Genomic DNA, 26,892 nt, shown 5'->3' with positions numbered 1-26,892 from the left:
GGGAAAAGTACAACGCATAAAAATTAAAGTAATGGGTGGATCTCTGATATCTATCCGCTATAATTTAAACATATAAGTTCAGATTCTTTTGTTCTGCAAGCTCTCACCTTTTGCCTCTATATTTTCCTTCATATGAGTCAAAGCCAGCAGCACTAAGGAAGAGTAGCCTCTCCTACGACGAGTGGTGGCGACCCACGGGGAAACTTTGGTTTCCCAGTCAGTTCCAGTAGTACAGGTGAGAAAGTGGTGGAGAAAACGAGGACTGTGGGCCGGCGTTGTTGGTACGTGAGTGTAAATACATCCAACATGCTAACAAATATCCAACGCCATCACCCAGACATGCCAATCACTGGAACGAGACAAAAAAAACTGTCCAACGTCTCCTCCCTACAGTGGTTATCCAGCACTGCTATGCTATAAATTATAGTTGAAAAGTAACACACCTGTTGTCTTTCTGCTGCTTTCTGCTCTGTTGATAAACTTTTCAACTGGTTAATAGTAGTTACCAAACACGGGCAAAGTGCAAATTGTAGTGCACTTCCTGTGTCTGTGGATCCTCGTGGAGGCAGCTTGATTGATTGATAGGCTCCCTTATTTGTACCATAACAGAGATCTAATATTTTATCAAATTGGGTTGGGCGTGTAACCTTTCTGGCAAATCTTCACAAATAAAGCAAGTAACCACAAAATGAAAACTAATGCAATGGCTGGGAATCAAACCCAGGTGAACTGCTTGGAAGGCAGCTATGCTCACCACTATACCACCATCACTGGGCAATGCAATGTTCACTGCAAATCTTGATACACATCTGGGCATTGACACTGATTTTGCATTAATTACCATAAACGCAAGGAGGTCACGGCAACCCACAACACTGTGCTATTCAAATATGCACTAATCCTTTTCAGTTGTTGAGTAAAGCAGGACATGGGTAAAGTGCACCGAGTTTTTAGACACTTGATAAGTTAATCATCCACTTTATGGCCTTTTAATACTTGCTGCATTGTTTCATTTTCTCTTTCAGAATAAGAGCTTCTGCAGCTCTTTGACAGACTGGACCAGGAATACCTGATGGAGCATCTGGGGATTGAACCCAGGTCCTCATACATGCAAAGCATGCACTCTACCACTGAGCTACATCCCCTGAATGGTTCCAAAGTTCTTTTACTTTTTCTAAGATCATTGAATAAGAGAAGAACGCTATCGGACACTCGGTCAGTGGAGCCATGAAAAGACCCCATGACAATCTACCTGACCCTAGTCTTTCAAGTCAGTGACAAATCTAAGCTGCATTTCCTTTTTACCAAAATTCAATTTCCAATTTTGGTAAAATGTTTTGCGTCAAAAGTAGTCTGTTGTTCAAAATAATCAGACAGCTCAATCTGGCAGTGTTGCCATAAAAACACTACATGCCAAACAAACTACTTGAACATTGCCCTTCTAGTCACTGACTGATCACATTTCCTTGATGCAAAGTTGCTAATGCATTTTGTTTGTTTGTTTTATTTGATCCACATTAGGACAATGCACTGTTCACTGCAAATCTTGCAACATATCTGGTGATTGAGACTGATTTTTGCATTAATTACCATGAACACAAGGAGATTGCCTTTTAATACTTCTGTCTTTCAGAATAAGAGGTTTGCAGCTCTTTTACAGACTGTTACAGAAAACTTGCTGGAGATGCCGGGGATTGAACCCGGGGCCTCATACATGCAAAGCATGCGCTCTACCACTGAGCTACATCCCCTGAATGTTTCTACAGAAACCCCTACCCGGGAAAAATGTTGAAGTAAACTTGTTTGTTTGTTTTATTTGGATCCCCATTCGCTTCAGCATGAACTAAAAGCTTTTCTTCCTGGGGTCCTACAATCCTTTCTTTGACAATACTCTATGACATTTCATTACACAAACACAGACATAAATTAGAAAATACTAACCATAATTAAGTCATAAAGTTAACGCAATTTATACAAGAAATAAAACAAAAGACACTACTCCGCTAAATTGACTTAGTTTTCACTTTAGGTCAAATAAAACTCCCTCCTACTGCATGCCTTGTTGGATAATGATGTGTAGCAGTTCTAAAGGATAGTTTTCTGTTTGAAATAAAAGGTGTTTTGCTTGTTATAACATTATGAAAAAAACATTAACAAATACACAAATCTATTTTTAACTTTAAACCATAAGAGTTGTTCATGCATGTTATCAACATTTGATCTAAACCCACACAAAAAAGCCACATGTGCAGCTTTATTCTGAATCACTTGTAATTTTTTCATATTAATTGCTGAAGTGCTGGACCACACCACTGAGCAGTAATCCATATGTGAAAAAAACAAAACCTGAAGGACTTTTTTACCTGTCTGTGGTGTGAAGATGTTTGCACACCTTTTAATAACTGACAAGGTGTTGCCCATTTTAGTTACCAGCTTCTGAACGTGTTTGTCCCAACACAATCTCTTGTCAATTATCACACCCAAAAGTTTAGCCTCTTCTCTTTGCTCTACAGAAGTTTGCTCTATACTGAGTTCAAGTTTCGATTTGGAACATTAAAAAAGGAGTTCCAACCACTAAACTAGTAGTTGTAGAGCCATTGAGATCAGTTTGTTACTTCTGATCCAGTCCACCACTGTAACTCTCTCTGTAGTTTAGTAAACAGATGGTAAATCGTTAGTAAAGATTGTGAAGAGGAGTGGCCCAAGACAACTTCCTTGAGGAACTCCATGTTCCACAAGCCTGAAAATCTTCCATTAAAGTAAACTAATTGTCTCCTATCAGTCAAATAGCTTTCCATCCATAATAATGCGGTTTGTGAAAAACCATAATATTCCAATTTTTTTAACAGTAAATTGTGGTCAATTATATCAAATGCTGCAGTAAAATCAAGCACCACAACACCTATTATTTTCCTCTCGTTCATATCCTTAAACCAATCAACCATCTGAGTCAGGGCAGTGGCAGTTGAGTGTTTTCCTCTGTATGTATGTATGCTGAAAAACTAACTAAATTATTTCAAAAATAAGACTGAATCTGTTCGTAAACAATTCTTTCCATTATTTTACCAAGAATTTGTAATAAGCTTATTGGTCTACTGTTTGATCCAGAGAAAGGCATTTTCTTATTCTTTGGTATTGGCACAACTTTACATATCTTCCATGCTTGCAGACATATATTTTCCATAACACACATATTAATTATATGAGCAATAGTAGGAACAATGATTGAAACTATTGGCTTAATCCACTTATATTCAAGATAGTCTACACCAGGTGGTATGTTTTACAATTCATCAGAAGCTACATGTTTTACTTTCCATGATCTTATTTATCAATGTTTTTGACAAATCTGTGTTGTGTAGCTGTGTAGTATTTTTAAGATTATTTATTTAATTTATGAAATAATCATTGACACAATTTGCTATATCACTTGGTTTAGTAAGAAAATCACCTTCATTTTTCTATCTAAAAGCTCTATCTCTGTAGGGATCCATCCCATAATGTTGTCACACACTTAGAATAATAATCTGAGTCTTTCAGCACTTTAAGTGGATGGAAACGTTCTCTTGTCAAGGAGTTTAAACACAGAAACGGCAGGAAGGATAAATCCACCAAATCAAGTCACAAATAATCAGCATTAGGCCTTGTTGAATTTATTTTATTTTAACTACAAAACAACAATAACTTGAGAGCGTACAGTTAAAAATGGCCAACTTCTAGAGTGTTGGTAATGATGAGAGGACCAATTTACACAATTTGCGCTTTTTCTAAACTTTTGTGAGTTTAGAAATATATAAGGGTGACAAAAATGTATTTCTAAAATGAAAATGACACTGACTTCCTGTTAGCCCCAAAAAAATGTATGTTTCTAGAGATGAGAAGAAAGTTTTTACTAAATAAAAAAAGTTTCAAACATGTCTACGTTTTCCAACCAAAACATCTTTAAACGTCTTAATGTCTCTCCTTTGGGCCTTCTCCTTCCCACGGTGGGTACATTGTGGTTAGGGTTGGGTACCGAAACCCGGTGCTAGTACAGCACCGGTGCCTTAACACCTGGGCCAAATAGTAACGGGGACTTTGGTGCTACTGAAACACCAGTGTTGCCTTTTTCCATCTAGTGGTTGTTTTTGTCATTAAGCAGCAATTTACTGGAGACATTTTTTTTCATTTAATTTGGACCATATAGCAATAAAGAAGCCGTTCTTAATTTTGTCTTTTTGTGTTTTTTTTTAGTGTTTTTTTTTTTTTTTTTTTAGACATATACATTTAAAATAAATATTTTTAAAAGGATGGGTTCAGGCACCGATTTTGGTGCCTAAATGATAAAGGGCTCTGAGGACAGGCAGAAAACAGTCCAGCTGATCCACAATAACATACATACACATTTATTCAGAAGATAAAGTTACTGCTGGTCAGCCTTCAATGTGGAGAGAAGATCAGAATATAACAACACAGCTATCAGGGCATGAGGAGGAGGAAACTGCTTGGCTCTGAAACATGTTCACAACGAGGTAGTGTGAATGCGCTGGTGTCTTTTAAGGTGACTACTCTGAGAAAACGTTTCCCCACATTGTTCACACCAGTACGGCTTCTCTCCAGTGTGAATGCGCTGGTGAGTTTTAAGGTGACAACTCTGAGAAAAGGTTTCCCCACATTGTTCACACCAGTACGGCTTCTCTCCAGTGTGAATGCGCTGGTGAGTTTTAAGGTGACTACTCTGAGAAAAGGTTTCCCCACATTGTTCACACCAGTACGGCTTCTCTCCAGTGTGAATGTGCTGGTGAGTTTTAAGGCTAGCACTATGAGAAAAGGTTTCCCCACATTGTTCACAGCTGTACGGCTTCTCTCCAGTGTGAATGCGCTGGTGAGTTTTAAGGACATCACCACGAGAAAAAGTTTCCCCACATTGATCACAGCTGTACAGTTTCTCTCCAGTGTGAATGTGTAGATGTCTTTTCAGGGCACTCTGTAGTGCGAAAGCTGCCCCACATTGATCACAGCTGTAAGGTTTCTCTCCAGTGTGAATGTGTTGATGATTTTTTAGGTGACTCTGTTGTGTGAAAGCTGCCCCACATTGATCACAGCTGTAAGGCTTCTCTCCAGTGTGAACTCTCTGATGAATCTTTAAATATCCTGATGATGTGAAGGATTTGTCACACTGCTGACAGCGGTGACGTTTGACTGCTCTTCCTCTCCGTTTCTATCAACAGAGAAAAACCAAGAGAGTGAGTTAGTGAGGTGCCATGCTGTAGAGCTCTATCTTAAACTAGAAACAACATTTAGAGCATGTCTATGAAACATTGTTTGACTGACGCAATACTTTTCTTAATTATCTGCCAACATCACTATTATGGAGTTGCATTATGGGAAATGTAACATCCAGTGTTGGTTAGTTTGTGATAAATTAACTACTTTTGATCAATTTATGTATGGCTTCCATTTTGTTGCCAGCCTTAAGCCAGCTGTATAGGAACAAATGGGGGATCACCCGGGATTTTTTGTGCGGGAAAGCTGTAAATGTAACATTTTCCCAGAGATTTTTAGCTCTCACTGGTATCTGTAGGGGTTACCGTGTTGTCTTCATGTTGCTGGAACAGCTCTACTCCAGTAAAGTAAATTGGAACCATTGTTGGTGCTGCTCATTCTGTGGAATTGAATCTGTCATTGAAAGGAGCATGTTCATAATAATAGCAGTATTGTGTTCAATTAGTGAGCTGATTGATTCTGTGAAGAAACAGGTGTCAGTTATGGCCCATATTTAATCTATATACTGTATATATACATATTTAAGGAAGGAAGAACATGTTGTGCATGCTGGTTATAGTGCATTTCACACTGAAATACTCAGCAAAATGGCTCGTTCCAGACATTGCTCTGAGGAACAGAGGACTTTCATTAAAAGTTGATATGAGAGGGAAAGAAACGTTTAAAGAAGTGCAGAAGATTATAAGATGCTCTGCCAAAATCATTTAAAATGTCTTGAAATGACAACCAGGATTTCCGGAGAAACATGCATGAGATGGACGCATAGTCAATGCTCCGTTTCAGTCGTTAATAAAAATACCCAAAACTCGAAAACCTCAACTTGAAAACTCTTAAGAACAAAACATGAGTGGGGGAGACAAAAAAGAGATGACACGATCCGGAGAGGGAAGGTAACTGACCAATTAAAATCAAACAAAAGCAAATGGAGCCGGCGACGAAGAAAATGGCGATCTGCTAGCTAGCGGAGATGGCGGTGAGTCTACAGACAAGCTGCATCGGGAACTGTCAATTATCTCGAAAAACATTTGTGACTTCAAAAATGACGTTCATTTAGCTATCTCCGACCTCAAAGGAGACTTGAGGAAGGATTTCAAGGACGAGCTAGCGACGCTGAGACAAGAGCTAAACCAGAAGCTAACTGAAGTCGGAACCAGGCTCCAGGGTCATGACCATGCGATCACCGAGGCGGAGCAGCGCATTTCAGATATGGAAACAAGCGGTGCAGCAACAAAAGAGGGTCTGTTGAGTCTGTTGAAGGAGTAACGCAGGCTGCAAGAAAAAGTCACCGATTTGGAAGGCAGGTCCAGAAGAAACAACATCCGAGTATACGGGGTGCCGGAGGGCTCGGAGGGCGACTCGTGATAAAGCTTATGGAAAACCTGCTGACTTCGGAACTGGCTCTTCCCGACGGCATGTCCCTGCAGATTCAGCGGGCTCACAGAGCTTTGGCTCGGAAGCCTGGACCTGACGCTACACCTCGGTCCATTGTGATAAACTTTCAGCAGCATGTTGTCAAGGAAACGGTATTTAAGTTGGCTTGGGAAAAGAAAATTCATTTTGACAACAAAACGATTTTCTTTGATCATGATTACGCATATGAAGTGATGGAAAAACGCAGAGCCTACGGGGGAATTAAAAAAGTGCTGAAGGGGGGAAAGGCATTCGTTTCCAAACCCCATTCACGAGGATTCGGATCCACTGGAGCAATGGCCCACAGACCTATGAGGACGCACATCAGGCCGCACGGGAGCTGCGGACACGGGGGTGGGAGGTGCCCGCCGTAAGAGAGGACCCGGCTTCCAAATTAGAAGAGATGTTACTGAAGGCGTTCTCGTGGCAACGAGCGGGCGACGGAGGAAAACAAATAGAGAAGCAAGTGAAAGAAAAGCTCCAAGAATTCAGGAGATCACCACAATGTTAAAAGCATAACAATATGTGAGTGGACTGCAAAACAAGGGAGGTGAAATGTTCCTCTTTACTCTCCCTCTCTCTTTACTTCAAAACTTTATCTATTGAAACTACGGCAAATCCCCGACTGAACGGAATAGTACTGTTGGACTTATTAGTGGACATGGAGCGCACCAGCAGGTCAGCCACTTTCCACTAAGGAGGGCCCCAACCATCCAGGAGGGATTCTCCCCTCCACCCACCACAGGGGCTTTAGAGGGACAAAGGTTCCTCTGCTACAGGAAGTTCTCACATTTATTATTTTTGAAATGGCATCCAAAGCCTGACCGACGTGGGAAACAACCTAAGGACACATCGACTGGCCAACGGAGAAATGGAGCAACATTCTGGGGACTGATGAGAGGGAAACTGTTCTTTTTGGGTCTAGGGGCAACAGACAGTTTGTCCTCCGACCCCCCTGCACTGAAATCAAGCCCCAGTCCACTGTGAAGACAGTAAAGCATGGTGGTTATGGGATGTCTCTCATACTGTGGTGTTGGGCCTATTTATCACATACAAAGGGATCGTGGATCAGTTTCAATACATCAGAATATTTGAAGAGGTCACGTTGCCTTATGCTGAAGAGGAACTGCCTTTGAAACGGGTCTTTCAACAAGACAAGGACCCAAACACACCAGGAAGGAACAAAGTCTTGGTTCCAGATGAACCAGATTGATGTCATGGAGCGGCCAGGCCAGCCCAGTTTAATGACAACCAGTTTTTCTTTGAGGAATTACGGTATAATATATAAATCCTAAAAAGACATTTGTGAAACTCTCTGTGTGCATTCGTTAATAATGAGATTAGATTTCTGGGACTCTTCAGTCTGGAGTACCCTCTTTCCTTCACTCACCTCCTCCTCCCTGACACCTTTCCTCTTGCCCTCCTTCTTCTTCTCCTCCTCCTCCGTCTCCTTGTGTTTCTGCAGGTACTCGGTGATAAGGTCCAGGTCCAGGTTGTCTTGTGGCTCCCATGTGTTCTCCTCACTGGAAAGGTGAGTGCAGACAGAAGAAAATCTCCTCACACTTTGTTTTCAGACAATCCATTCTCACTCTAATTATCAGTCCTATTATTCCTTTTTTCTATTGCCATCTTGAAATAACCTTAATTTGTGGGTCTGCAACGTAGTGTCAAAATACCAAACCTTCAACTTTAGAGGCATGATACCATGCTGACACTTATTTGCAATATGTAAATATATTATATATCTCAGGACCAAGAACACCAAGCATTAATAATCTAGACTCATACTTACTCTGAGAACCCCTTCCATTTCAGCAGAAACTCTACTCTTCCCTTCACCACTCTGCGGTCCAAAACCTTCTCCACCACATACTCCTCTTCTTCCTCTTCCACCACCTCCTCCTTCTTGCGCTTCTTTCCTGCTCTGGTCGCCAGCTTGCCGTCTGCTGAAGGTGCCTTTAGTAGACCCAAGGAGGGGGGGGGGGGACACATACAGAGATAATGATACAAGGGTTAGAAGAACTAATGGTAGGTGTGAGTGAATTCGGGGGACGTCTGGTCACCCTACTCTAGGGTGCTAGTTAGTGTCTGTTAGCTCACAGGGCTCTAGGGTGCTAGTTAGTGTCTGTTAGCTTACAGGGCTCTAGGGTGCTAGTTAGTGTCTGTTAGCTCACAGGGCTCTAGGGTAGGGCTGCACAATTAATCGAATTTTAATCGCGATCACGATTTGGACTTCCCACGATCAAATTTGCGTGATTGAGCGATTATTTTTTATAAACGTCATTTCATAGAACGCTCCGGGTTTTTTGTAAAGCCCATCTCCCGCTCCATAAAGCCGTCTGATCATGAGCCAGTCAGAGTAGTTCACTGCACCCTGTGCAGCTTATTTTCTAGATGTAGACAGTCCCAGAGGACAGAGTAATGGGAGGAAAACTCAACAGATAGCAGTCGGTTATACGTCAGTCTCAAGGTTTACCAGTTTACCAGTAAACGCAACATTATGTCCCGTGACCCCGTCTGTTGTTTTCCGACAACAGTGCTGACCAGTGCTAGTCGGTGCTAGTTAGCGTCTGTTAGCTGTTAGCTCCTCTAGGACGCACCGGTGCTAATGTCCTCGCATCCGCTGCAATGCTGTTTATATGGATATGGTTTAATTTTGCGTTACATGATCCATTTCGTCTGTAAAGCCGTGCCTGTGTTGGATCTTTCTATGCTCTCTCGTCCTACTCTCTCTCCTCTTACTCTCCGCGCCCCGCCACACAGCGGCCGCCGGTTCAAACTTCTGACATTTGTCTACAAATTTAATTTTTATAACACAGCTGTATATTGTTAAATATGAGGGTTAAACCTGTATTTGTACCAGTGTTTCCATGGTAACTCTGCTATCGCGGCCGCCACGGCGAAGAACACAGAAGAAGTTATTGAATGCAACTAACTTCAGTTGGTAGAGTAACAGCGTGTGAGACGCAGCTGCTGGACCGAGACCGGGACCTGGACCTGGGCCAGAGATGTGACCCATGGCCAGAATATCATAGTTCATAAAAATGCGGCGCAGTGAAGATACAGACGTTTCATACACACGCCGTGTGTATCCGCCGTTCGACCCGTGCTGGACCCGTTCATAATGATCAGCCGTCTCTCTGTGAGTAGCGTCCATCACACTCCCTCTCCAGTTATAAATAGCCTATATGACAATACAATTTGTTTTGGTTAAAATCAACAAATAATCGTGAGAATAATCGCGATCAAAATTTTGATCAAAATAATCGTGATTATCATTTTGGCCATAATCGTGCAGCCCTACTCTAGGGCGTGAGTAATATTTTTCCTCTAGGTCGCATCCGCTGCCTCTCCATAAACAAAGCAACGTTGTTTATATCGATATGGTTTAATTTAGCGTTACATGACTCATTTCTTCTGTAAAGCTGTGCCTTTGTTTGTCTCTGACTCTTAGTCTCCGCGCAGCCCCCCCCATTCACTAACACAGGCTCCCCAGCAACAGAGACAGAGCGGCGACTGCACCGGTGTCGAGCTTCTGACATTTGTCTACAGTTTTAATTATTATTAACACAGCTGTATGTTGTTAAGCATGAGGGGCAAACCTGTCTTCGCAGAGGGACAGCGTGTGAGACGGACAAAACCTGCTGGACCCATTCCTAAGGAGTCAGTCGTCACTCTCTGAGTACGTCCATCACCCCCCCCCCCCATCCATTCCTAATGAGTCAGCCGTCTCTCTGTGAGTACGTCCATCGCCCCCCCATTCATTCCTAATGAGTCAGTTGTCTCTCTGTGAGTACGTCCATCGCCCCCCATCCATTCCTAATGAGTCAGTCGTCTCTCTGTGAGTACGTCCATTGCCCCCCCCATCCATTCCTAATGAGTTAGCCGTCTCTGTGAGTAGCATCCATTGCATAACCCCTCCCCCCCCCTCTCCCTAGCTCTCTTTATCAGTTATTATTGAAAACAAGTGAGTCATTTTTTTTAAAATATATCCTAGGCTATTTCAGATAATTTTCATTTCCATGTTTTCCAGCTGTATATATACACAATATATAACTTCAACATAAGAAGAATGTAGCATAATATGGATATGAAAGCAGTTATAAATACCCTATGTGACAATAAAATTAGTTTTAGTTAAAATCAACAAATTACCATGATCACAATATTGATCAAAATAATCATGATAATCATTTTGGCCATAATCGTGCAGCCCTACATATAATGCGGATAGTAATGAGGAGGTGAAGCTAGCCTCTAGCCTCGCGCTGGACCAGGCTAGTCGCAAAGAATTAATCACCATGGTAATTTGGCTGGGTGTGATTTAACCTGGTTTTGTGCAACCGAGTCAAATCTCAATTCAGCCAGGATAACTTGAATATCACGGCTTATTCCTTTATCCTGGTTTCGTGCAACAGGCCCCTGGAGGGGGAAAACCCAGAAGGCACATAACACCGGATCAACATCAAAGGAACAAAGGTGCGTTCAAAGCCTCGTGCTGCTGGGCCAGTGGCTATCATTAGGCTCGTTCGAGATGAGCCAGGTCTGCGCAGAATGGATCACCGGCGATCGGCGCCCGTTGCATGCCGGTTAGATTTGTGTCCGACTTGATCCCGACTGGCTCTGACGTCATGCACACGTGGGCAACGGAAATCTCACGAGAGCAAGGCGGCCGCAGTTCTGAGACGCAGGCGGCGCAGTTGCTTTTCCCCAACTGCAAGAGCCAGGCGGACCCAGAGCATGCTGGGAAACGCCGGCTTCTCAGCTGATTTAACACCTGATTGGTTTACAACATGATGACGTTTTATATAAACTTTTTACTGTTTTTGAATCGGAAGGATTTTAATTGCTATTTGTCTGATTTAAAGACTTATTCTGTACATAACACATGTTGTGACTGATAGTTAAGTTTAGAAGTCAAAGAGATAAATCCGTTCAGATCACGGATCATCTACAGTCTGTTGTTCATTAAAATCAGCAACAGATCTCATGTAGAGCACTTTGCCAGCTACTCTGTCATAATTAAAACAATTGGAGACTGTGTACAAGCTGATATGTGGGTCTGATTATATTTTATTAAATCGGAATCGCACCACAGTGTTTTCATCACTTCCTGTCCAGCCTGAAGGCGGCTGGAATCGGCTGGAAACTGTCCGACTTTACCGCAGCTTTCTGTCCCCGCCCCCCGCTGCTGCCGCCTGCTCTCGTCCACTTTACAGGCGAGGCGCAGTTCATCTCGAACGAGCCTACTATGAAACGGAACAGCCTCTCCAGTCTGATTGGTCCATTCTCTGCAGTTCAACCATTCATTTTACTGGAACAGTATTCATCATCTTAGTGCTCATAATACTGAAGAAAAGAAGAAGAAAAGGAGAAAATGATGCCGCTTCCCTACCTGTAGGCGCTCCTAAACCTTCACCCCCCGTCCTTTCCTGGCTTATTAATATTCCTGTAGTCCGGAAGTGTCCCCAGGTGTAAAGAATTCATCCAGGTTGGGAGTATTGTCCTGTAGAGTCCGTGCTAACTAGCTGCTAACTTCATGTGCCGACCTCGTTCCGTCTCCTCCGCCTGCACCGTGTTGCTGGTTATGTTTGTATTCCTCATGTTGCTGCCTACACAATCAAACTATCCCCGCCTTTTCCGGTTTAGTTTTCACCCCGGAACAGCCCCCGACGTCCAGCAAGCGCTCCCACTGTGGAGCGCCCATAGGCTCGTTCGAGATGAACTGCGCCTCGCCTGTAAAGTGGACGAGAGCAGGCGGCAGCAGCGGGGGGCGGTGACAGAAAGCTGCGGTAAAGTCGGACAGTTTCCAGCCGATTCCAGCTCCTTCAGGCTGGACAGGAAGTGATGAAAACACTGTGGTGCGATTCCGATTTAAGAAAATATAATCAGACCCACATATCAGCTTGTACACAGTCTCCAGTTGTTTTAATTATGACAGAGTAGCTGTCAAAGTGCTCTACATGAGATCTGTTGCTGATTTTAATTAACAACAGACTGGAGATGATCAGTGATCTGATCAGATTAGTCTCTCTGACTTCTAAACTTAACTATCAGTCACGCAACATCTGTTCTGGACAGAATAGGTCTTTAAATCAGACAAATAGCAGTTAAAATCCCTCCGATTCAAAAACGATAAAAAAGTTTATATAAAACGTCATCATGTTGTAAACCTATCAGGTGTTAAATCAGCTGAGAAGCCGGCGTTTCCCAGCATGCTCTGGGTCCGCCTGGCTCTTGCAGTCGGTGAAAAGCAACTGCACCGCCTGCGTCTCAGAACTGCGGCCGCCTTGCTCTCGTGAGATTTCCGTTGCCCACGTGTGCATGACGTCAGAGCAAGTCGGGATCAAGTCGGACACAAATCTAACCGGCATGCAACGGGCGCCGATCGCCGGTGATCGATTCTGCGCAGACCTGGCTCATCTCGAACGAGCCTAATATGCTGCGTCATCTCTCTGAGCGGCCATCTTAGAAACAGCTCTCATTGGCTATCAACACGCCAATCATGCCAGTTGTAGCCAATCACGTTCCCTTTCCAAGGGGTCATAGCGTGAAAGAAACATCCAATGGGAGCCTAAGCCCCGCCTCCCAGAGCCAGCAGACTCACACATGTGATTTATGAAAACAAAGCTGTTCAGCAGTGTTTTTTTTTCTTTTTCTTCATGTCATCTTTATTGCAAAATAGGAAACAGAACACTAATGACACATTAAAGTATATAATACAAACATAATAAACATAATACAATACAATTTTGCCAGGGGAAGCTTAAAGGCCGTTACAAAGATAAGAAAGACCATATGTTAACAGTTTTAATTGCCTTCAGAATCAGAATCAGAAATACTTTATTGATCCCCGAAGGGAAACTCTGTGTTGCAGTTGCACAAATATTATAAATATCAGAGTAGAAATACAAACAAAGAAATATAAGGAGTGTGGACATGTACGGTATTTACATAGTTAAAAGAATGTTACTATACATTATTTGCATAATTAACATAATTTAGGAATTGCAATGGTAAAAAGTAAAATAATACTAATAATAATAATTGTAGCAGTTGAGTATTGCACACATGTCAGGCCAGTGTTATTGCACAAAACAGATAATACAGATAATATTGTCCAGTTTCAACCTCTCTGAGTGTCTTAGAGCGAGGAGTTATAAAGTTTGATGGCCACAGGCAGGAACAACTTCCTGTGGCGCTCTGTGGTGCATTTTGGGAGAATGAGTCTATCACTGAAAGTGCTCCTGTGATTGAGCAACAAGCCATGGAGTGGGTGCGAGACATTGTCCAAGATGGCATGTAGTTTGGACAGCGTCCTCCTCTCTGACACACCCAACAGAGAGTCCAGATCCACCCCCACGACGTCACTGGCCTTGCGAATCAGTTTGTTGAGTCTGTTGGCGTCCGCTACCCTCAGCCTGCTGCCCCAGCATGCAACAGCAAACAGGATAGCACTGGCCACCACAGACTCATAAAACATCCTCAGCATCGTCCTGCAGATGTTGAAGGACCTCAGCCTCCTCAGAAAGTAGAGACGGCTTTGGTCCTTCCTGTAGAGGACTCGAGTGTTCTTGGCCCAGTCCAGTTTATTGTCTAAGTGCACTCCCAGGTATTTGTAGTCCTCCACAATGTCCACACTGACCCCCTGGATGGAAACAGGGCTCACTGCTGCCTTGGCTCTCCTTAGATCCACCACCAGCTCCTTGGTCTTTGTCACGTTGAGCTGTAGATGGTTCTGCTCACTCCATGTGACAAAGTCCCCCACCACAGCTCTGTACTCAGCCTCGTCCCCCTCGCTGATACATCCAACCACAGCAGAGTCATCAGAAAACTTCTGAAGATGGCAAGACTCTGTGTGGTAGTTGAAGTCTGTGGTGTAGATGGTGAAGAGGAATGGCTCCTGGCTAGAGCTTCAGAAGGCAGGAGATGACAGATTACACATCTGTCACGTAGTCAGTTTGTAGTCTTAAATACCAAGTCTCTTGCTGTTCCTTGACTAGTTGCCCCCCCCCTGCTCTGCATCGCTCCAGGTAAGTAGAAAGCAATCTGTTATGCACCTTTGCATTGCACTAAAATGTCCACATTTGGACCTGAATCCAACAATAACTTTACTTGACACTCATATACATTGGTTATCAGGCAAAAAATGTTGGTCAGGGGTTTAGTTACTGTTTGAAAAAGGAAAATAATTGTTAGATGAATTATGATATAATTGCAGATGAAGTATTTATGACCCATCAAAGACGACAAAAGGATACATCAGTTGTCGGGGGTCTGATTTAAAGGAAATGATACTCTTTAAAAGTGTTGGGGTTCTAGCGTTAAACTAATGAGGAAGAATTTGACATATCTAAGTCAACCAAAAAGTTTCTCTTTCAAATGTTACACCTGTATCTGTCAAGTCCTGACCATTCCCTGACCGGGAATTGAACCCGGGCCGCGGCGGTGAGAGCGCCGAATCCTAGCCACTAGACCATCAGGGAGTTACATATGTCAAGTTTGTCTTTGTAGATGTGAGTTTCCTTTTCACTTACTGGAATGACTCAGATTGTTTTAGGCGAGGAATGGCACCGTAGTTTTAGATGTTAAAATGTGCGCACAAGAAAGCTGAGGGATTACTGTGGGGAAATGGAGAATGACTAGGTTAACTGAAGATTTTAAATATTGTGAAAATTAACGAAACATATGAACACATTAAACATATACGGGCATATAACATATACCTGCAGTCTCAGTCTTTGGATGGTAGCGTATGTGCCCCGTCATAGTTACCGACAATTTTGTTGATGAATGAGTATTTCACATTGAACACTTAAGATTGGGTGTTCATTTAAAAACAGGGAATTGCCAGTAAAGATAAAAACAACAGATTCAGCAAGGAGTCTAATACGTTGCCACTAATGACTTTAGTCACTTCACCAAGCTATGTCATAAGAGCATAATGTAACCGATACAAATTCAAGTCTACATATGGTTTGTCTTCCACCTATGTAACATCAGCAGATGGCAGTGGTGGGATTTGAACCCACGCCTCCAAAGAGACTGGAGCCTAAATCCAGCGCCTTAGACCACTCGGCCACACTACCTGCAAGTATCAGTTCTCCACATCGTGAGAAACACAGGGACCGTAACTAACGGTATATTTGTCAATGTCATTGGAATAAAACTTTCGCAAGGAAAAAGCCAATACTTTATTGGAAAATGTTGTCACTCTTTGTCATTTTTCTCTGGCATTGTTGAGTTTAGAATATTGTAACCAGCATTAAGTGAGGAGGTTTAGGTCTGTGTGAATATGGACTGAGTATTTACCTGGGCTGAATTTATGAACATCTTCTTCTGCATATTCACTGTAAAGAGCCATTACTCCTCCAACTGCCAACTATTGTTCCAGAGACAATAGGATATACAGTTTTAGATTGGAAGGTAACTGTCCAAGACCAAAGACTTCATTGAAATACCACAAGTGTTCAAAACAGTTTGTCAAAATGGGAAAGGTCATGTTTTTGATTACAAATTCCAGCACAGTTGTTCATTTACCATTCAAAAACCAAAGTACAATCATGAAACACATACTACTTAGACAGAATGAACCTGGTCAGGTGGCAATGAAAGAATTCCAGAGACGTGGACCCTCTGGCACAGCCATACTTGGTCAGGACAACACCCCCCTTCTTGATAGTGCCCTTCTTGATGTGCTCCATGCGCACCTGGTCCAGCAGTGGCACCACCATGAGGTCCCTTCCGTTTGCCCCTCCCAGTTGCTCGTAACAGAGAGAGGTCTCCTGCATCCCACTCAAATATGCAGGCAGAGAGACGGCTCATGAAGGTGGGACCAGACGTAAGATTTTTTTCGCAGCCCACGCTCACGTTCAAATTGATAAATGCCGTACTCTGCGTAGGAATCGGCGTACCCCCGTCCTACGCCTGTTTTAGGTCGTATGCACATTTCATAAATAAGGGCCCTTGTGAGCACAATAAAGATTTCTTAAAGAAAGGTTTGTACTTTATAGTTCTAGTTTTTTTCCAGTTCTTCTGGTCACACTTGGCACTATTTCACATGGTTTGTCTGTAGTTCTCTATTCTGTCAGGGCTTAACTCTGTCTCCCACACCTATATTTTTTTTTTTTCTTGTTATGTCTCGGGAAGAAGTATTGTGCTTTTAGGTCAACCATCCATCTGTACATCAGAATCAAAAACACTTTATTGATCCTTGAAGGTAGCCTCTGGAAAAAAGTTGCTCCTTCGAGCCGGATTTGAACCAGCGACCTAAGGATTTCAGTTCTATACCTCTACAGTCCTCCGCTCTACCAACTGAGCTATCTAAGGGAGCTACCATAGACATACGCACTTCTCATTTTGTGAATGTGATAACACGGGGCCCCCCTGGATCTGACAATCTTTAGGGGATGTAGCTCAGTGGTAGCGTGCATGCTTCACAGGTTTTTATGGTTGATCGTATGAAATTCTTTCATATTGGAACTAGTTTAGCTTGAACACTGTGACAACACATATCCTGTACTGGATATGGAGGCACTGACTGTTTGTCTAATCTTCTGGATTTTGTCTATGAAGAAGGAGGCAAAGTCATTGCAGGCCTTGTTAGATAACAGTTCAGATGCTACTGGTACTGGAGGGTTTGTTAACCTATCGACAGTAGCAAACAAAGCACATGAATTATTATTGTTTCCAGAGATAATATCAGAGAAGACCTCCTTGTCTTCGTTAGTTCCAAATTATAAATGCAAAGTCTCTCTTAAGCAGAAGATGCGTTTGGATTGGTAGGAAATGGAGATGGGCGTTGCCAAGAGGAGGCGCCTTTTTGATTGACAAGAAATGGATATGAAGTCTCTCAGGATTGGCAAAAAATGGAAGGGAGCTTTGAGTTTGATTGGTGAGAAAAGAAGATGAGAAAGTGGACAAATGTGTTCTGGGTCATGACAAAGCGTCTAGGGTTGATCTTAGCCTTTGTGTGAATATAGGCTCCACATACATTGTTTTTATTAACATTGACGACCAAATTGTTAGTATTTCCGAAACACGGGGCAGGTGTTTTAAAAAAAAAAAAAACACAACTGATGCTGAAAATACAATGACAGGTGATTGAACACTGGCACATAGCACATACATGGAAGTTGTGATTCTACTGTTATTTCTGAGATCAACAATCTCAGGAAGGCTTTTTACAATCAATTGGGAAAAATGGGAATGCATACTCTTAATAAGTAGACTTCCAGAGTATTTGCATAACAAAGACACAAACATGGGCGTTGTGATAGGATGGTGTCGTTCATCATTGTTTCTGAGATCAACAATAACTTCAGAAGTTTCGAATTCAATGGCTACCTATGGTTTCTTTCTAGGAGCGGTTAAAAATTACGTTGCACTATTTTGTCTAATTGCTTAGGTCATAATATTTCCAGAGACTTAATTTCTTTCAGATAGTTAATAGTTATGGTCAAATGAAGCTTCATTAAGCTTTCTGAACAATGTTCTTCATTTTCTGAACGCATTGACTCTGTAGTGTTTTATTATTGGTTGTACATCTGTGATTGCCCTAGAGGTCTCTCAGTCCAGAACCTCTCCCCCTCATCTTTGTTAGTTTTACTCTGTCCAGCATAAATCACTGACACCATACCTCACACTCATCCATGCATACACACTCACCTCTGACTAAACTGACTACCACCATTATTGAATTGCCATTTCTTTTGTTGTAGTAATATAATCACATTTCCTTCAACCTTTGCACACAGTCTTTTGTCCTGGCCTTTTCATGGGGTCATGACAAAGCATCTAGGGTCGATCTTAGCCTTTGTGTGAGTACATAGGTTTCCAAAAACATTGTTTTTATTGAGATTAAAGACCAAATTGTTAGTATTTCTGAAATTTTCCCAACCATTGTAACTGCTTTCATAGCCTCATTGGCGCAGTAGGCAGCGTGTTGGTCTCATAATCTGAAGGTTGAAAGTTCAAACCTCACACGGGGCAGCTGCTTTGAGACAATAAAACACAACTGATACTGAAAATACACTGACAGGTGGTTGAACAATAGCACAAGCATGTGAATGGAAATTGTGGGTCTATGGTTATTTCAGAGATTTGCAGTGAGCATTGTAATGTCCAGCAGAAAGACAACAGGTGTGTTTCTTTTCGTCTATGATTTATATCGTAGAAGTGCAAGCATTTATCCCAGGTTTGAGTTCCAGCCACAGCAGTTGCATTTAAAGGTTTTGAAGCCATATACAACATTACCATTACAAGTTTTACCCAGGTTTCTTCTTTTATTCAGTGATAATTCAATTTTCAGACAGCACAACAAGCACTTTAAATGTACATTTTTTACACTTTCTATTTTACTGTATTTATGTACTTGTACTGTAGTGTAGTATATTTATTGTATTATGCTCCAGTGTTTATGGGTGTTACGGCAGGTATGAGCACAGTTTCTATTTTTATGGATGAAGTAAATTTGAGATGCTGTTAAGTTTACTCTTCAGCAGGTGGAGACATTAAGTACTGGCCTTTTTCAATAAAGTATTGACTTTTTCCTTGCAAAAGTTTGTTTCCAATGACATTAACAATCATACCATTAGTTACGGTCCGTGTGTGTGTCACGATTTGGTGTGATGGTGTGCGCAGGTAGTGTGGCTGAGTGGTCTCAAATCTTCTTCAAATCCCACCACTACCTTTTGCAAATGTTACTTAGTAGAGAGAGAGAGAGAGAGAGAGAGAGAGAGGAGAGAGAGAGAGAGAAAATGGAATGAAAAGAGGACCGGTGGTAATTATGGCAGCAGTAAAGGTAATAGAACTATTAATAATAATAGTAGCAGTAATAGTGCAGGGGTCCAGCAGGACCACGGCAGCAGCTGCATCCACTACTCAGGTGCCACCACAATCCAAGGAAGTCTGAGAGGGGAGAAAGAACAAGGGCTTCTGGAAAGAAGCAACACTAGTTACATGCATGCTTTTTTCAAGTATCAACAACAACAATCATAAAAATGATGGCCTGCACACATCCTTGCAGGGGGCACCCAGATTTGAACTGGGGACCTCTTGATCTGCAGTCAAATGCTCTACCCCTGAGCTATACCCCCACACACTCCATGTTGAATATGCTTATGGTGCATCAAAACAATGGCTGGGCCTCCACCATGTGGTTACCTTCACAGTCTGAGAAAGTATCCAAATCTCATCTACTGTATGAAAGGGAGTTACAGTTTTTTACAATTGCTATGACAGATTTTTCAATACTTTTAACAAATTTCCAAAATTATTAACACAGTTAGCACTCCATCCGCATGTGTAAGCTATACTATTACAGTTTTTTACAATTCCTATGACAGATGTTTCCTAAACTCTTAACACACCAACACACACAAAACACACAACTGGCAAAACAGTTAATTTCATGCTCAAAATCACACATTGTAAACTAAACTCTAAAACTAATTTTCAAAATACAATAATACACTAACACAACACACTATGTCTAACAAAACACTGTAAACATGTTTCAAAATCAAATAATTATTCCAAACACTGACACATGTTCTCTTCCAACAGGAACATTTAGTCAATCATAACACAATGACAAAAAAAAACTCTATCATCAGCTGACATTACAAAAACTTCATTATTTTAGATGTGTCAGGTATGCCCTTATAAAATAGAATATTTTGTATTGATTATAGATTGTGTTTTGCACATGCATTTTCAATTCAATTTTATTTATAGTATCAATTCATAACAAGAGTTATCTCGAGACCCTTTACAGATAGAGTAGGTCTAGACCACACTCCAGAATTTACAAGGACCCAACAGTTCTAGTAGTTTCCTCCAGAGCAAGCAACAGTGCAACAGTGGCGAGGAAAAACTTCCTTTTAGGCAGAAACCTCGGTCAGACCCAGGCTCTTGGTAGGCGGTGTCTGACGGGCCGGTTGGGGTTAATGAAGAGTGGAAATAACAAAAAGTAGAAAAAGTAGTAGCAGTTCTTTGTAGTAGTTCATGGCATAGCAGGACACTGTGGGCATTACAAGGCACAGCAGGAGAATTATTTGAAAAATCTCATAAAGTCGTTGGTACTAAGAGCTCTGGGAATACTCGGCTCAGTAGAGCTGTGACCATCCGTCAGCCAGGCTACAGTGCTGAAAAGAAACCTCACTTCACTTCGTTCACCATTGCATTGTTTTCACTTTTCAGAACCGGAGCTACAGTACAGCTAACTCTACAGTCTATGGTTCAGATCACATTTATATTCAGATCATGTAAAGAAAAAGAATGTCGAAGAGGTTCTATAGTGTAGTAGTTATCACGTCTGCTTTACACGAAGAAGGTCCTGGGTTCAATCCCAGTGGAGCCAAATTTAAGGTTTAAAGTAAGAACTATGTCCTGTTACCGTCTTGCTGGTGTCCCTTGAAAAGTCTTAAAAAAGGGAGTGATTGACACTCGACAATCAAAAAAAACCTGCTTCAAAGACATATCGTCTATCTGAAAGATTTCTTCAGTGCTTTTGCATTGGTTTCACTTCTTAGAACCTGACCTCCATCCATTTTATTTACAGTTTGGTTCTGATTATGTTAAAGATGACAGTATTACACAGGTTCCATAGTGTAGTAGTTATCACGTCTGCTTTACACGCAGAAGGTCCTGGGTTCAATCCCCAGTGGAACCAGACTTATGCTTAAAGTAAGAACTATGTATTTGGTACCACCTGGCAATTGTCATTTGAAAAGTCTTTAGAAAGAATTGAATGCAAATAATGAAATATAAGCCCATGTCTTTTCAGAACCTCACCTCCAGCCATTATTTTTAATGTATTGTTACCATTATGTTAATGATGACAGGACGTCAGAGGTTCCATAGTGTAGTAGCTATCACTATCTGCTTTACATGCAGAAGGTCCTGGGTTCAATCCCCAGTGGAATCAGACTTATGGTTTGAAGGACTGACACTCTGAAAGAATGTCTCTCGTTGTCGGCAATTTTAACCCTAACCTGCGCGGGGAGACCCCAATAGATTTCTAGTCCATCGCCTTAACCACTCTGCCACAACAACCTGAAGAGAACAGCTATACTGTTGGACAAATGTTCATAAACTTTTCAATTGGTTAGTAGTAGTTACCAGACACGGGCAAAGTGCAAATTGTAGTGCACTGCCTGTCTCTATGGATCCTCGTGAAGGCAGCTTGATTGATTGATAGTTCCCTTATTTGTACCTTAACAGAGATCTAATATTTTATCAAATCGGGTTGGGCAAGTAACCTTTCTAGTTACTTCTTGACAAATAAACTGCAATGGTTGGGAACAAACCCAGGTCAATTGCGGGGGAGGTAGCTATGCTGCCCACTATACCATCATCACTGGGCAATACAATGTTGACTGCAAATCTTGCAACACATCTGGGCACTGAGACTGATTTTTGCATTAAGTACCATACATGCAAGGATGCACAACACTGTGCTATACAAATTTGTTCAAATCCGTCTCAGTTGCTGAGTAAAGCAGGAGATGGTTAATGTGCACAGAGTCATCAGTCACTTATTAAGTTATCTTCCACTTTATTGCCTTTGTTACACTTGTTGCATTATTTCCTTTCATCAGTCAGAGTAAGATCGTCTAAAGCTCTTTTACAGACTGGACCATAACACCGGATGGAGATGCCAAGGACTGAACCCAGGTCCTTATAAATTCAAAGCATGCATTTGACCACTGGGTTGCATCCCCTGAAGTTTGTCTGATTTTTTTTTACTTTCTTGAAACCTGGGTGAAATATGTAATGTTAATGTTGTATGTGGTTTCAAAACGTGGCGGTGACTGGAAATCAAACCTGGGCAAAATGCTTGCACTGCTATGGTATATATCATAGTCAAAAATTAACACACAGATGGAAAATTGCTAGAACTCTGTGTTTCATGGCTTTTTGGTTTATGGGTATGATTCTCGCGTTGGGTCCGATTGGTCCCGGATGAGACCACTTTGCATAGAAGTCGGTCATTGGAGCCGTGAAAAGACCCCATGCCAATCTACCTGACAGAGATGGGAAAAGTACTCACTTTTCGTACTTGAGTAGAAGTACAGATACTTGTGTTAAAAAATACTCTGGTAAAAGTGGAAGTACTGATTAAACTTCTTTACTCAAGTAAAAGTATCAAAGTACAGGCTTGGAAATTTACTTAAAGTATAAAAGTAAAAGTAGCCTTGCGAATGACAATAATTTTTTATGCAAAGCTACCAGGACCACACCAATGTTACTAGAGAGCACGCTAAGGAATTTCACTGGACATGAGGAACACGGTGTTTATATGGCAAAGGCTACATTTTAAATGGATGTGTGCCAACAGGACTAAAACATAACATATGATGATGATGGAATGCCTTGCTGCTTGTCTGCCAGATCTCTATTTTCTTCATTTTCAATCATGTGCCATCCATACTACTATGTGCTAACGTTAGCGCCATAAGGCACAATGATTTGCTGTGAACTAATGCTGAATCTGTTGAGTTGTCTCAGTCGTGCGTCAAATGCAACGTACAGTAGATGTATTCCCATCCATTTAGACTGAATATGGTATTGATGACGTAAACAATAACGATATCTCCAGTGAAATGATGTGAAAGTTGAGAACTAGATAGGACTGGATTAAAGCTGTTTGGGGTTTTCAACTTGGCCCCAGGTGTGTCTGTTAAAACACAGATGGAGACAACTTCTCTCTAGCTAAGTTTCCATCCACTTGTCAATTGAATTACAGTATCTGAAGTTTGGTAAAAAAACTAAAAAAAAAACTCATGCGAATAAAGCTGGTGAAAGTGTTGATTAATATCAACGTGCAAACTAGCTAACAGGTGAAGAACACACCAAAACCACTAGCTAACTTACTTTAAATGTGAAGAACTATAGACCAGTAACAGGCTTAAGTGAACTGACAACATGAGTTATACGACTTACAGTTCTCAAAGACGCACACACACAATATCAGCTGATTGTCCTCCGGACAGCTCTCTTTTTCTTTTCTCTCATTTTTTCTCCGTGTGGCGCGCGCGCACCCGCTCGCGGTGTGTGGCGCGTGTCCGCGCTATTTTCCGACATAACATCTTCTTGTACAAAACGAAGTAACGAGCCAATTTTGTAAAATGTAGGAGTAGAAAGTACCGATATTTGTGTTAAAATGTAAGGAGTAAAAGTAAAAAGTCGCCACAAAAATAAGTAGTAAAGTAAAGTAAAAATATCTGAAAAATCTACTTGAGTATAGTAACGAAGTATTTGTACTTCGTTACTTCCCATCTCTGCTACCTGACCATAGCCTTTCAAGTCAGTGACAAATTCAAGCTTCATTTCCTTTTTAAGCTGCTTTTCTTTTTACCAAAATTCAAGGTCCAATTTTGGTCAAATGTTTTGCTTCAAAAGTAGTCTTTTGTCCAATATAATCAGACAGCTCAATCCGGCAGTGGAGCCATAAAAACACTACATGCCAAACAAACTACTTAACAATTGCCTTTCGAGTCACTGACTGATCACATTTACTTGATGGAAAATTGCTAATAGGAGGTTTATGCATGGCTCGTTGGTCTAGGGGTATTATTCTTGCTTCGCGTGCGAGAGCTCCTGGGTTCCACTCCCAGATGAGCCTTTTAAGGCAGGAGCTGTTACAATCTTAATCTGTAATTTAAAATCCAGTTTATCGTTAAATTAACCCATGCTCAAATGTAATAGAGCATGTAGGCTATTTTAATATCCTGCTTCAACTGCCCAAAACAGAAAAAAATGGGAAAGAATATTAGGAACAAACGAGCAGGTCATGGCTCTCCTGGTTCATTGGTCTAGGATTATGATTCTCGCTTGGGTGCGATAGGTCCTGGATGAGACTACTTTCCATAGAAGTGGAGGTGTGGAATGAATAATCTGGTTATTTATTGAGTGATTAATAATGTTTGTTTTATTTAAATCCCCATTAGCTTCAGCATAAACTAAAAGCTATTCTTCCTGGGGTCCTACAATCTTTTCTTTGACAATACTCTTTAAGACATTTCATTACACACAGACATACATTTAAAAATACAAATCATAATTAAATCTTACAGTAACGCTATTAATTATTAATAAAAGGCACTACTCCGAATAGACAAATCTATTTTAAAAAATAAGATAACAAACATATTAATTCTTTGAAGTAAATATGACTTAAGTGATTTTTTAAACCATACTGAGAGTTGTGTTTGATAGTCGTTGGGAGAGAGTTCCATTCACACATTGCTCTGTACCTAACTGAACGTTGAATTGATTTAGTTTTCACTTTAGGTAAAATAAAACTCCCTCCTACTGCACGCCTCGTTGGATAATGATGTTTGTTTAATGTAAAGGACAGTTTTGTGTATAAAGTAAAAGGTTTTTAGTGTTATAATGTTATGTAAAAAAAACACTAGCGAATACACAAATCTATTTTTAACTTTAAGCCATGAGAGTTGTTCATGCATGTTATCAACATTTGATCTAAACCCACAGGAGAGAGACACACGTGCAGCTATATCTGAATCACTTGTCATTTTTTCATATTAATTGCTGAAGTGCTGGACTCTGCCACTTTCAAAACACTGACACTCTGAAATTTAAAGCTACATGTTTTACTTTCCATGATCTTATTTATCAATGTTTTTACAAATCCGTGTTAGCTGTGTAGTATTTTAAGATTTATTTTATTTATGAAATAATCATTGACACAATTTGCTATATCACTTGGTTTAGTAAGAAAATCACCTTCATTTTTCTATCTAAAAGGTCTATCTCTGTAGGGATCCATCCATAATGTTGTCACACACTTAGAATAATAATCGAGTCTTTCAGCACTTTTAGTGGGGAACGTTCTCTTGTCAAGGAGTTTAAACACAGAAACGGCAGGAAGGATAAATCCACCATATCAAGTCTCAAATAATCAGCATGAGGCCTCGTTTAATTTATTTTATTTTAACTACAAAACAACAATAACTTGAGAACGTAGAATTAAAAATGGCCAACTTCTAGTGTGCTGGTAATAATGAGAGGACCAATTTAAACAAACATTGAATTTGCGCTTTTTCTAAACTTCCAACTTTTCATAGTTTCATCCCAAACCCACTATATAAGGGTGACAAAAATGTATTCCTAAAATAAAAATTACAATGACTTTCTGTCAGCCTAAAAAAAGTATGTTTCTAGAGATGAGAAGAAAGTTTTACAAAATCAAAAAGTTTCAAACACGTCTAAAAAAACATCTTTAAACGTCTTAATGTTTCGCCTTTGGCCTTCTTCTTCAAGCAATTTACTGGAGAAACATTTAAAAAAAATTACATTTAATTTGGACCATATAGCGATAAACAAGCTGTTCTTAAATGTTGTGGCTGTCTTTTTGTGCTCCTTTTTTTTAATTTTTTTTTTTTTATATATACATTTGAAAAATAGATTTTAAAAGATGGGTTCAGGCACTGATAATGGTCCCTAAATGGTAAAGGGTTCTGAGGACAGGCAGAAAACAGTCCAGCTGATCCACAATAACTACATGTTGCTCAGAAGATAAAGTATGCTGGTCAGCCTTCAATGTGGAGAGAAGATCAGAATATACAACACAGCTATCAGGGCATGAGGAGGAGGAAACAGCTTGGTCTGAAACATGTTCACAACGAGGCAGTGTGAATGGGCTGGTGTCTTTTAAGGCTATCACTCCGAGAAAACATTTCCCCACATTGTTCACACCAGTACGGCATCTCTCCAGTGTGAATGCGCTGGTGAGTTTAAGGCTACCACTCTGAGAAAGGTTTCCCCACATTGTTCACAGCTGAACGGCTTCTCTCCAGTGTGAATGCGCTGGTGAGTTTTAAGGTGTCCCTCTGAGAAAAGGTTTCCCACATTGATCACAGCTGTAAGGCTTCTCTCCAGTGTGAATGCGTTGATGTGTTTTTAGGTTACTCAGTACTGCGAAAGCTGCTCCACATTGATCACAGCTGTAAGGCTTCTCTCCAGTGTGAACTCTCTGATGAATCTTAAATATCCTGATGTGAAGGATTTGTCACAGTGCTGACAGCGGTGACGTTTGACTCCTCTTCCTCTCCGTTTCTATCAACAGAGAAAAACCAAGAGAGTGAGTTAGTGAGGTGCCATGCTGTAGAGCTCTATCTTAAACTAGAAAAAATATTTAGAGCATGTCTATGGAACATTGTTTGACTGACGCAATACTTTTCTTAATAT

The 26,892-nt window shown here is 41.1% G+C and overlaps 8 non-coding genes and 1 pseudogene across 8 annotated transcripts; 3 read left to right on the top strand and 6 right to left on the bottom strand.

The window, feature by feature from the left end:
• Positions 1 to 1,679: 1,679 nt before the first annotated feature.
• trnaa-ugc (transfer RNA alanine (anticodon UGC)) lies at positions 1,680 to 1,751 on the bottom strand. Its single transcript has one exon. It is a non-coding gene; the product is annotated as a tRNA-Ala (tRNA).
• Positions 1,752 to 4,519: 2,768 nt separating this feature from the next.
• LOC116678170 (zinc finger protein 98-like) lies at positions 4,520 to 26,680 on the bottom strand (annotated as a pseudogene).
• trnae-cuc (transfer RNA glutamic acid (anticodon CUC)) lies at positions 15,090 to 15,161 on the bottom strand. Its single transcript has one exon. It is a non-coding gene; the product is annotated as a tRNA-Glu (tRNA).
• trnal-uag (transfer RNA leucine (anticodon UAG)) lies at positions 15,683 to 15,764 on the bottom strand. The gene has a single exon. It is a non-coding gene; the product is annotated as a tRNA-Leu (tRNA).
• Positions 16,917 to 17,004, bottom strand: trnay-gua (transfer RNA tyrosine (anticodon GUA)). Its single transcript is given in 2 exon segments — positions 16,917 to 16,952; positions 16,968 to 17,004. It is a non-coding gene; the product is annotated as a tRNA-Tyr (tRNA).
• Positions 19,701 to 19,772, bottom strand: trnac-gca (transfer RNA cysteine (anticodon GCA)). The gene has a single exon. It is a non-coding gene; the product is annotated as a tRNA-Cys (tRNA).
• trnav-uac (transfer RNA valine (anticodon UAC)) lies at positions 20,966 to 21,037 on the top strand. Its single transcript has one exon. It is a non-coding gene; the product is annotated as a tRNA-Val (tRNA).
• trnav-uac (transfer RNA valine (anticodon UAC)) lies at positions 21,277 to 21,349 on the top strand. Its single transcript has one exon. It is a non-coding gene; the product is annotated as a tRNA-Val (tRNA).
• On the top strand, positions 21,531 to 21,604 carry trnav-uac (transfer RNA valine (anticodon UAC)). The gene has a single exon. It is a non-coding gene; the product is annotated as a tRNA-Val (tRNA).
• Positions 26,681 to 26,892: the final 212 nt, after the last annotated feature.

Source organism: Etheostoma spectabile, unplaced genomic scaffold (assembly GCF_008692095.1).
Source record: "Etheostoma spectabile isolate EspeVRDwgs_2016 unplaced genomic scaffold, UIUC_Espe_1.0 scaffold00006574, whole genome shotgun sequence".
In the NCBI taxonomy this organism is placed as follows: domain Eukaryota; kingdom Metazoa; phylum Chordata; class Actinopteri; order Perciformes; family Percidae; genus Etheostoma; species Etheostoma spectabile.
This window is presented reverse-complemented; position numbering and strand designations above follow the sequence as displayed.